Raw genomic sequence first — 12,702 nt, forward strand, 5'->3', positions numbered from 1 at the left:
AAAAATCCACCAAAAACAAGAGCTCAGATCAGGGTGAAATGAAGGACCAAGATATTGAGCCGGAAACACCCAGGAGAAGTACCGACGGTAAATGACACAACTATGTTATAAAGTCACTTCAAGTTCATAATTTACACCTAAATGAGTAACAGGAACTTTTCTGCCCCCTATAGGATGGTTTTAAATAGACCCTCTATAATAATTAAGTGTAAAAATCAATAAATTTCTACTTATTTGTACTTTAAAAATCAATAGGTGAACAATTAGTAATTTACTTTGATATCAAAGCGTCGCTGTTCCCAATAAATCAGTATTTTACCAGTTAATTGACTGCTAGCTAACTTCTTGTGCTGATATTCTCCTCTTCAGATCAAAAGTCTCTACAGTCCATCTCCAGATCTGTAGAGGTCATTGATCTCGAGGAACCTCCTGCCGGTGTTATTCAAGTCCTTCCCGCTGCTGAGCCTCTGGTCCTTCAAGAGCTCCAAACTCATGTTCACGACGCTCCAGTCAGTCTGACAGCAGTTGAAACGTCTCCTCTGACGAAACTGCTGGACAGTAATGAAGTGAACATGAGACCTGAGGGTGAGTTTCCTGCCACAGTCCCCAACAATAATCTCACTATATCTGCAAAGCAGCACCACTAAACATCGTCTTCTTCTGTTCATCTTTTAATAGACGACATCTGCTGCCGATATGCAATTGGCCGTAAGCTGGGGCAAGGTGGATTTGGTGCCGTCTATGAAGGCACTCGTTTGGCGGATGGCCAGAAGGTTTGATGTTTTTTTACTTAGGAATACAACTTTATACAACACAAGCCATCTACCTGTATCATGTATTCACTATTTAGGGCTCTTGATCTGTTAGAACTTAAATTCTCACTTGGAATATATGATACGACCTCTACACACATTAATTGCTTTTTGTTTTGTCCATCAGGTGGCAGTGAAATTTGTCAAAAAGACAAAACACACGGAATGTATCAGCATTGTGAGTATAAGTGATTTTTCAAAAGACAAACTCACTCAAGACTGAGTTAAATCCCTGTTTAAAACCATCTGACATCATATAATGTTTCTTTCTTCCAGCCTGATCATCCCGAGCCCCTTCCCAAAGAAGTCGCTCTGACAATCCTGGCCAATAAAGGTCCAGCGACGGACATCATCAAGTTGCTGGACTGGCAGGATCAGCAGGACTTCTACGTCATGGTCCTCGAGCGTTTCTCGCACTGCATGGACGTGTCTCGCTTTGTGGAAAGAAACGGCGGCAGTGTCGACGAGAAGTTTGCTCGGCTCATCATGTGGGGGGCAACAATAGCCGCTGATGTGTGCTGTCGCCGGGGGGTTTACCATGGAGACATCAAATTAGAAAACCTGCTGATAGACTTTAAGAACCTCGAGGTCAAACTCATTGACTTTGGATGCGGCGATCTTCTGACAGAATCTGCCTACACGAGATTCTGTGGTGTGTATTAGTTCTCAAAACTCTTGTGAATCAGTGAACTCATACTGCGGTGGAGACTCAAACTTGAGATCTCTTTCCTCCAGGCACAATGATGTACTGCCCTCCGGAGTACAGGATGAAGGGCGAGTTTCATGGAAAGCCGGCGACGGTCTGGACTCTGGGGATCCTCTTGTTCAGAATGCTGTGCGGATACTTTCCAGATACTTTCGACCTGTACAGGATCAATATGAACACCTGGTACAAACCTGGCTTGACAGAAGGTGATTTGTACAAGTACAATTCTAATGCAAAACTTCATAGGCTTTATAGGAGATGGCTGTATAGATAATGCAGGAATTTGTCGGCTTTCTGACCTGAAGGTCTTAGAATAAGGATTCAGTAGAGCGGATGTAAAGTTTACGGTAATAATCAGACGTCTCTCCATCTTTCTGCACAGATTGCTGCCATTTGATCTGCTCTCTTCTGCAGCAGAAGCCTGAGTGTCGACCTGATCTGGAAAGGATCATTTACCACCAATGGTTTTAGGTACTGAGCCATGAGCTAGAAACTATTTAAGATGTATTTTGAACATCTCACCTGTTCTAAGTGTAACAAATTTAGGCAATTAAACTCATTTCTGTTTTTTGTTCCAGGTGTAAGATCGGTCACAGCCACTCCAGGAGTGTCATCAGTTCAAAAAATCTCTTTCTGTTTGATGAAAAAATCCACAAAAACAAGAGCTCAGGAAGAGATGAAGGACCAAAGTACTGAGATGGAAACATCCAGAAGTACTGACGGTAAATGAGAATATTGAACTTTATGTAGTTTCCTGGAGCTCTTCAAAGTCACTTCATAATTTACACCTAAATATGAGAAACTGGAACTTTTCTCACCTGTTCTAAGTGTAATGAATTTAGGCAACAAAACTCATTTCTGTCTTATTTGTTCCAGGTGTAAGAGCGGTTACTCCAGAAGTGTCATCTGTTCATCTGTGTGTCTGCGGGCTGAATCCAGTGGCGTCTCCATCCATCCACTTTAGCCTCTTGCATCTTGCCTTGAAGCAGCAACATTAGCATCTGGCGCTATTGCTTTCTAAAGGATGTGAAAATAAATAATTGTATTGTTGTAAATAATTTGAGAGTTGAGCAGCTCCTCTGAACAGCCGCAGAGATTCCTGTCAGAGCCTTCAGAGATCTACTGTTGAGTCAAAAAAATGTTATCAGACATGTTACCATACAGTGCCTTCAACTTGTGTAAAATTGTATATTTTATACTTCAAATTCAAAACAATAAAAGACATGGTTTTGCAGTACATGGAAAAATCATAATTGATAAATGAAAACCTTGAATGAAAATTGACATATTGCACTCTTTCAACTGAAACTTAAACCTAATTTTAAATCTTAACATTGAATATTTCTTATTTAAATCCATAAAGAAACACTTTCATAAAAGACAAAGAGATTGATTTTATTTTGCAGATATTAAATGTGATTGATGATTTTGCAATATTGGTCATAAATAATAATAATAATTTTTTTTTTTTTTTTTTTTTTTTTTTTTTTTTTTTTTTTTTAAAAACAAACTTTAGGCAACATGTCTTCCAACCAAAACGCCCGTATACGTCATTTGTCACTTCCCTGAAATACGACCCATAGGAGCGTTTATTAAAGTTGCGCCCCTATCGACAACAGGACACTTTCATTTTAATGCATTGTACCCTTTTATCTGCCTCATATTTTGGGTTTCGTGTAGCTCAATTGGCAGAGCATTGCAATATACAACAATATGCAATCATGTGATCATACGATCGTGGGTTCGATCCCAGGGAACGCATGTGCTCATAAAGTGTATATGCACTATAAATCACTAAGGGCAGGTTTAGGGATGGAGTAGGTATAGTCATTAATAAAAAATGAGTTTTGCTAAATGGAAATAGGACAAATGGTGTAAAAAGTCCACACACTGCATTTGACGACAGACGTAACACGACACTGTAATTATTTTTACGCCAGCTAGAGGGCACATGACTTTAAAACGTAAATATAGGTCATAATAAGTTGCTGGAAAAAACGACCTATAGGAGGACAGTCTCATTTCTGAAGCTTCTCCAGCATTGAACATTTAGTATGTTTTCCTAATCAAACACACTTGATTCTGGTCATCAGCTCATTAGTAGGGACTCCAAGACCTGAAATGGGTGTCAGACAAAGGCCCTGTCCCAGATGAAAAGCAAAGCCCTCGTGGTCCACACTTTCATGACGTAATGTGTCCTTTGACTGTCGGCTAGAAGTCTGCAGAGGCGCTCACTTCAGTGTGGGACGGGTTCAGCAAAAGTTCGCACTGAGGGCATATAGGGGCACTCCTGAGCACCGTTCTGAAAACTACAATGACAAATGGGACACCCTATGGTCTTGTCAAGTGCACATGAAGTGTGTCATTTGGGACAGGGCCAAAGGAGACATTCAAAATGTGCAGTGTTGCTCCAGGAACAGGTTTGGGAACCACTGCATTAATGGCATCAGTAAAAGGAAAATAACAAAGTACATTCAATAATTTATGTGAGTGAATAGTTCCTAGTAATACATCTGTAAAAGTGTGCATCATCTGGAAAACATCACACTCCATTTTAGGTGCCGTATTTACATATTTGTGTACAAAATCACATTCACATTCAAAACAGAATATACAGTGAGGTCTTTTCAGATATACAAAAATATATATTTCATTACAAATTAGAATAAGAGTTTGAGTAAATATGTGTATTTGTATATTTGTATTTGTACCGTTTAAAATATTATTTACAGCACGTATTACATTTTATTAATTATTAGTACACTGTAAAAAATGATTTTTCTTAGTCGTGAATAAAACAAGGGTTATTGGAGAATGTTTTACAAGAAAATACTGTGAAAATACTGACTTTCTACTTCAATATTTCACATATAATTCAATGTCTTTTTTTCTGTTTCTTTGTAATTAATTGTGAAATTCACTAGAAAATTCTGAGTGAAAACTTTCTACACCATTTTTTTTTCAGTATATTTATAAAAAGGAAATATTCTTACAGTGCTAGTCATTGACTGAAAAGTTCTAGTCTCTCGTCTCTCAGCGGCTGCATCCAAAATTACATTCGTTCTTGAGTGGGTACTTGTTTTGAATAAGTACTTACTCTGTGACCGCTAAAAAAGTAAGTACTATATAGTATGAATGTGTGCAGCATAAATGTATTGCTGACGTATTACATTTGCCATGTTGTCATTATCATGTGACCTACCAGGGTCTGTTTTTCGCCTACTTTACAGTAGTGAAGTATGTGATTTTGGACGCAGTCAGGGATCCACAAAAGCTCCCCCACTCCAGGCACCAAGAGGTCTACAGCAGCAAACTGTCCAAAACAACAACAACAAAAATGATCAGGAATGAGCAGTGAGCACATGGATGTAAGGAAAAGTAAGAAGAAATAGGCTTCATGGACATGCTGAATTCAAAAATATCTACATGTCATAACATATTTACACTATTTGATTTTTAGCATGTAATCTATAGTCTTCAAACGCATAAAATAACCATACTTAACATTTTTACAGAGATATATGGTGAACACTTGTAGAGGTGATTTAGGAAGATGTAAGATGTGTAGGAAGAAGTCTACTGTTGTTTCTCTGGTTTGTTTTCCCACTCACTCGTGTACACCAGGCCCACTGAACTGAAGGGACGCGACTCTCTCTCTCACTGTAGGGACGGACAGAGACAATCAACCACAAAGTTCACTGTGCCGATACCAGCTCATGCATACAGTTTGTTTATCTAGAGTACACGCTTTGTAATGAGCCTCAGCAGAGTGTTTCCCCAGGATTAGAACCAGCCGTCACTAACTTTACCGAGAGTATATCTGCGTCTCAATGTGCATACTATCCATACTAAATAGTATGTGACATTAGTAATATTCATTACTATTTAGGGCAGATAGGGTGGATAGTATGCACATTGGGATGCAGGATATGACGTGTCTGTTGTCTTGAGAATCACACCACCTAATGGACAGATGTACCTAATGAAGGATCTTACTTCAGCCGAATCCTACACGCGATTTAGTGTTTTATGATTGGCCTATATTATGTTGTTGTACTAATTGTGCATTTATAATGCATTTATATTGAATATAAATATGGAGAAAATGATCAGAAAGGGAATATGCCTTTAAATAGTCTAGGCCTCTGGCACCTTTTTGCTTCATTAGAAAAAAAAAAAAAATCTTCATCAACAGTGGACATGTTGAGTATAACATTTTGTTTGCTTAAAAGTGAGTCATAAATTAACTTTACATTCATAAACTTATCCATGAGAAATATTCATAGCAGAAAAAGTGTGACAGTCTCAGATGAGTAGAAATGCTTGTAGTCAACATTTAATTGAGGAATGCAATAATCAGGCTAAATAAATAAATAAAAATAAAATAATAAACCTGGCTTGACAGAAGGTGATTTGTACAAGTACAATTATAATGCTAAACTTCATAGGCTTTATAGGAGATGGCTGTATAGATAATGCAGGAATTTGTCGGCTTTCTGACCTGAAGATCTTAGAATAAGGATTCAGTAGAGCGGATGTAAAGTTTACGGTAATAATCAGACGTCTCTCCATCTTTCTGCACAGATTGCTGCCATTTGATCTGCTCTCTTCTGCAGCAGAAGCCTGAGTGTCGACCTGATCTGGAAAGGATCATTTACCACCAATGGTTTTAGGTACTGAGCCATGAGTTAGAAACTATTTAAGATGTATTTTGAACATCTCACCTGTTCTAAGTGTAACAAATTTAGGCAATTAAACTCATTTCTGTTTTTTGTTCCAGGTGTAAGATCACTCACAGCCACTCCAGAAGTGTCACTGGTTCAGAAAATCTCTTTCTGTTTGATGAAAAAATCCACAAAAACAAGAGCTCAGGAAGAGATGAAGGACCAAAGTACTGAGATGGAAACATCCAGAAGTACTGATGGTAAATGAGAATATTGAACTTTATGTAGTTTTCTGGAGCTCTTCAAAGTCACTTCATAATTTACACCTAAATATGAGAAACTGGAACTTTTCTCACCTGTTCTAAGTGTAATGAATTTAGGCAACAAAACTCATTTCAGTTTTATTTGTTCCAGGTGTAAGAGCGGTCACTCCAGAAGTGTCATCTGTTCATCTGTGTGTCTGCGGGCTGAAACCAGTGGCGTCTCCATCCATCCACTTTAGCCTCTTGCATCTTGCCTTGAAGCAGCAACATTAGTATCTGGCGCTATTGCTTTCTAAAGGATGTGAAAATAAATAATTGTATTGTTGTAAATAATTTGAGAGTTGAGCAGCTCCTCTGAACAGCCGCAGAGATTCCTGTCAGAGCCTTCAGAGATCTACTGTTGAGTCAAAAAAATGTTATCAGACATGTTACCATACAGTGCCTTCAACTTGTGTAAAATTGTATATTTTATACTTCAAATTCAAAACAATAAAAGACATGGTTTTGCAGTACATGGAAAAATAATAATTGATAAATGAAAACCTTGAATGAAAATTGACATATTGAAACTTAAACCTAATTTTAAATCTTAACATTGAATATTTCTTGTTTAAATCCATAAAGAAACACTTTCATAAAAGACAAAGAGAATGATTTTATTTTGCAGATATTAAATGTGATTGATGATTTTGCAATATTGGTCATAAATAATAATAAAAAGATTTTTTTTTTTTTTACAAACTTGTCCTTTTTTTGCAACATGTCCTCCAACCAAAACGCCCGTATACGTCATTTGTCACTTCCCTGAAATACGACCCATAGGAGCGTTTATTAAAGTTGCGCCCCTATCGACAACAGGACACTTTCATTTTAATGCATTGTACCCTTTTATCTGCCTCATATTTTGGGTTTCGTGTAGCTCAATTGGCAGAGCATTGCAATATACAACAATATGCAATCATTTGATCATACAATTGTGGGTTCGATCCCAGGGAACGCATGTGCTTATAAAGTGTATATGCACTATAAATCACTAAGGGTAGGTTTAGGGGTGAAGTAGATGTAGTTGTTAATAAAAAAATGAGTTTTGCTAAATGGAAATAGGACAAATGGTGTAAAAAGTCCACACACTGCATTTAAATGAACATGCATTTTGATTGGTAACGACGGTCATACGTCATTTAATGACGACAGACGTAACACGACACTGTAATTTTTTTTACGCTGGCTAGAGGGTGCATGACTTTAAAACGTAAATATAGGTCATAATAAGTTGCTGGAAAAAACGACCTATAGGAGGACAGTCTCATTTCTGAAGCTTCTCCAGCATTGAACATTTAGTATGTTTCCCTATTCAAACACACTTGATTCTGGTCATCAGCTCATTAGTAGAGACTCCAAGACCTGAAATGGGTGTCAGACAAAGGCCCTGTCCCAAATGAAAAGCAAAGCCCTCGTGGTCCACACTTTCATGACGTAATGCGTCCTTTGACTGTCGGCTAGAAGTCTGCAGAGGCGCTCACTTCAGTGCGGGACGGGTTCAGCAGAAGTTCGCACTGAGGGCATATAGGTGCGCTCCTGAGCACTGTTCTGAAAACTACAATGACAAATGGGACACCCTATGGTCTTGTCAAGTGCACATGAAGTGTGCCATTTGGGACAGGGCCAAAGGAGACATTCAAAATGTGCAGTGTTGCTCCAGGAACAGGTTTGGGAACAACTGCACGAATGGCATCAGTTAAAGCAAAAATAACAAAGTACATTCAATAATTTATGTGAGTGAATAGTTCCTAGTAATACATCTGTAAAAGTGTGCATCATCTGGAAAACATCACACTCCATTTTAGGTGCTGTATTTGAATATTTGTGTACAAAATCACATTCACATTCAATACAGAATATACAGTGAGGTCTTTTCAGATATACAAAAATATATATTTCATTACAAATTAGAATAAGAGTTACACTGCGTCCCAATGTCCATACTATCCATCCTAAATAGTATGTGAGATTAAAATGAGTGTGTCCCAAAGCATAGTATGTTGAAAAGAGTATGCCAAAAGTCCCCGGATGGTCTATTTCCGGTAAGATTTTCGAAGTGTGGATCCGTGCACACTATAAAGGCTAATATTGCCCACAACCCATTGCGCTTTGGATGAGGATTCAGTTCAGAACTACAAACACGAGTAAAAAGTGTTAAAAAACTACAAAACATGGCGGATATGCGCGACCGACGGTGAGAGGTTTGAGTGACTAATAATCATTTTAACCTGATAGAAAATATTTATTTAATGTTATCCGTGTTATATTTCATCTGCAATACCAATGTGGACTTTTATAAAGATCCGATTGCCCATTAACTTTTAAATGCATCATTATGCATATGAGGAGAGTTCTCCACATGTAAGACCGGCGACTGCAGATCAACGTGCTACTGAATTTCTCTCCGATACGGTAGGAAATTAACTAAATGAAATGTGGTGGAGGATGTAAGATGATTGACAGGCCAGTTTACAGTGACAGGATGCAACAGAGAGCAAAGACGCAATTGTATGACGTGATAGTATGTCCCAAAGCTCTTTTGCTACACTCAAAAGTATATACTTTTTGTTCACAAAAAGAATACACACTTTTAGGGCATAGTAGAAGTAGGCGAATTGGGACGCAGCATTAGAGTAAACATGTACATATTATGTATTTGTACTATTTAAAATATTATTTACAGCATTTTATTAATTATTAGTGCACTGTAAAAAATGATTTTTCTTAGTTGTGAATAAAACAAGGGTTACTAGAGTGATTTACAAGAAAATACTGTTTGAGACTTTCTACTTCAAAATTTCACATATAATTCAATGTCTTGCTTTCGGTTTCTTTGTAATTAATTGTGAAATTCACTAGCAAATTCTGAGTGAAAACTGTTTCTACACCATTTTTTTTTCAGTATATTTATAAAAAGGAAATATTCTTACAGTGCTAGTCGTTGACTCAAAAGTTCTAGTCTCTCGTCTCTCAGCGGCTGCGTCCGAAATGGCATTCTCTCTTGAGTGGGTACTTGTTTTGAATAAGTACTTACACTGTGACCGCTAAAAAAGTAAGTACTATATAGTATGAATGTGTGCAGCATAAATGTATTGCTGACGTATTACATTTGCCATGTTGTCATTATCATGTGACCTACCAGGGTCTGTTTTTCGCCTACTTTACAGTAGTGAAGTATGTGATTTCAGACGCAGTCAGGGATCCACAAAAGCTCCCCCACTCCAGGCACCAAGAGGTCTACAGCAGCAAACTGTCCAAAACAACAACAACAACAAAAATGATCAGGAATGAGCAGTGAGCACATGGATGTGAGGAAAAGTAAGAAGAAATAGGCTTCATGGACATGCTGAATTCAAAAATAACTACATGTCATAACATATTTACACTATTTAATTTTTAGCATGTAATCTATAGTCTTCAAATGCATAAAATAACCATACTTAACATTTTTACAGAGATATATGGTGAACACTTGTAGAGGTGATTTAGGAAGATGTAAGATGTGTAGGAAGAAGTCTACTGTTGTTTCTCTGGTTTGTTTTCCCACTCACTCGTGTACACCAGGCCCACTGAACTGAAGGGACGCGACTCTCTCTCTCACTGTAGGGACGGACAGAGACAATCAACCACAAAGTTCACTGTGCCGATACCAGCTCATGCATACAGTTTGTTTATCTAGAGTACACGCTTTGTAATGAGCCTCAGCAGAGTGTTTCCCCAGGATTAGAACCAGCCGTCACTAACTTTACCGAGAGTATATCTGCGTCTCAATGCACATACTATCCATCCTAAATAGTATGTGACATTAGTAATATTCATTACTATTTAGGGCAGATAGGGTGGATAGTATGCACATTGGGATGCAGGGTATGACGTGTCTGTTGTCTTGAGAATCACACCACCTAATGGACAGATGTACCTAATGAAGGATCTTACTTCAGCTGAATCCTACACGCTATTTAGTGTTTTATGATTGGCCTATATTATGTTGTTGTACTAATTATGCATTTATAATGCATTTATATTGAATATAAATATGGAGAAAATGATCAGAAAGGGAATATGCCTTTAAATAGTCTAGGCCTCTGGCACCTTTTTGCTTCATTAGAAAAAAAAAAAAATTCTTCATCAACAGTGGACATGTTGAGTATAACATTTTGTTTGCTTAAAAGTGAGTCATAAATTAACTTTACATTCATAAACTGATCCATGAGAAATATTCATAGCAGAAAAAGTGTGACAGCCTCAGATGAGTAGAAATGCTTGTAGTCAACATTTAATTGAGGAATGCAATAATCAGGCTAAATAAATAAATACAAATAAAATAATAAGCTTGTGGATCATTAAAGAACCTGTCTTGAGAGGATTACTGCCTCGCATGATTTTACACCGCTACAAACAACATTTGTGAAGTATTTCGTGATAATAATATTTTACAAACGATTAATCATGCAGTTACCTATAAATGAAATCATGACCATTTTGGGAAAAGTTCATCGTTCAGTAATTCATGATGAATCTTTAGAAAATTATTTTAAGTCACTAAAATGTAGGCCTATAAATAAATTGGATAGAGTCAGTGAAAGAGCCCGTCAAATACAGAAAAGATTTTGTTATTGTTTTATGAGATTTTTGTCAGTAATTTTTTACATGGCAGGTAAAATATTAAATGTTAAAGCAAATTTATCCAGGTAGCCTATATAACAGGCCTATCATATTTTGGTAAATTGCTAATATGGGCTAGCTAAAGAAATTCTCAAAGACGGGGGTCACATAAAAATCATTAGTTTGCTTTGTTACAATAAACTGTAATATTTTATGATAATATATCGTATAGGATATATCGTAATTTATGGTTTTGATCATAGGCGTCTTTGAAAATAGGCTACATAAAATAGCAAAATAAATATTAATATATTTATATTCTTACATACATAACAGAAAATGTGCTTTGTTTATTAGGCTAACTATTTTCTTCCCGCTGCAGTTAGCCGATAAGCTATAACATATGTACAGTAGGTTAATTAAAATGTGCTCACTTCAAATATTAAGTTTTAACAAAATGTATTTAACAGATAATATATTTAATACATTTATTCGTAATAAACATGATATATATCCAACATAATTGTACAATATTTAAAAATATTAGCCGTTTAGGCCTATTTGGTAGTAACCGTGCAGTTCAATTGTTCATCTTTTTGAAGTTATTGTCATTATTCAGATGTAATTCTTTAAGCATGTGGATGATATAATATTAGCCTACACATTGTTTTGAAGTTGTTTTTTAAATTAAACTCCTATGCTAGGCTGTGTCTGTTAGCCACTATGTCGTCAAAGTGAGTTTAGAATGTCGCGCGTCTAAAAACATGCAACTCTTCACATTTTACTCACTCACTCGGTTTGTAGCTGATCTAGTCTGATTGATTGATACCATCAGTGGTTCATCATGGGACAGAGAAGTTCACGAGTACGATCTTTTACGGATGGCGAGCAGGTTTACGACCCAAACCCCAGCAGCAGCAGCACGGCGGAGAAACATCCTCATCGGCCTGATGAGAAGCCTGTTGATGTTGCTGAGGGAGAGGGAGACGTGCTTCCCAACTCGCGCCCGAAAAAGAACAAGAAAGTGGGCAACTTCTTTAAGTGGCTCTCTTTCGGTGGGAAGAAAAAATCCACCAAAAACAAGAGCTCAGATCAGGGTGCAATGAAGGACCAAGATATTGAGCCGGAAACACCCAGGAGAAGTACCGACGGTAAATGACACAACTATGTTATAAAGTCACTTCAAGTTCATAATTTACACCTAAATGAGTAACGGGAACTTTTCTGCCCCCTATAGGATGGTTTTAAATAGACCCTCTATAATAATTAAGTGTAAAAATCAATAAATTTCTACTTATTTGTACTTTAAAAATCAATAGGTGAACAATTAGTAATTTACTTTGATATCAAAGCGTCGCTGTTCCCAATAAATCAGTATTTTATCAGTTAATTGACTGCTAGCTAACTTCTTGTGCTGATATTCTCCTCTTCAGATCAAAAGTCTCTACAGTCCATCTCCAGATCTGTAGAGGTCATTGATCTCGAGGAACCTCCTGCCGGTGTTATTCAAGTCCTTCCCGCTGCTGAGCCTCTGGTCCTTCAAGAGCTCCAAACTCATGTTCACGACGCTCCAGTCAGTCTGACAGCAGTTGAAACGTCTCCTCTGACGA

At 37.3% G+C, this 12,702-nt stretch overlaps 1 long non-coding RNA gene and 1 pseudogene across 1 annotated transcript; one reads left to right on the plus strand and one right to left on the minus strand.

Moving 5' to 3' along the window:
• Positions 1-1,073: 1,073 nt before the first annotated feature.
• On the plus strand, positions 1,074-2,723 carry LOC127495514 (serine/threonine-protein kinase pim-1-like; annotated as a pseudogene).
• A 6,506-nt stretch (positions 2,724-9,229) lies between these two features.
• Positions 9,230-12,246, minus strand: LOC127495515 (uncharacterized). Its single transcript, XR_007925138.1, has 4 exons — positions 11,882-12,246; positions 9,933-10,087; positions 9,627-9,737; positions 9,230-9,531 (listed from the first exon to the last, which is right to left on the minus strand). It is a non-coding gene; the product is annotated as an uncharacterized LOC127495515 (long non-coding RNA).
• Between the last annotated feature and the right edge of the window lie 456 nt (positions 12,247-12,702).

The sequence above is a fragment of the Ctenopharyngodon idella genome, chromosome 15 (genome assembly GCF_019924925.1).
Source record: "Ctenopharyngodon idella isolate HZGC_01 chromosome 15, HZGC01, whole genome shotgun sequence".
Taxonomy (NCBI): Eukaryota; Metazoa; Chordata; class Actinopteri; order Cypriniformes; family Xenocyprididae; genus Ctenopharyngodon; species Ctenopharyngodon idella.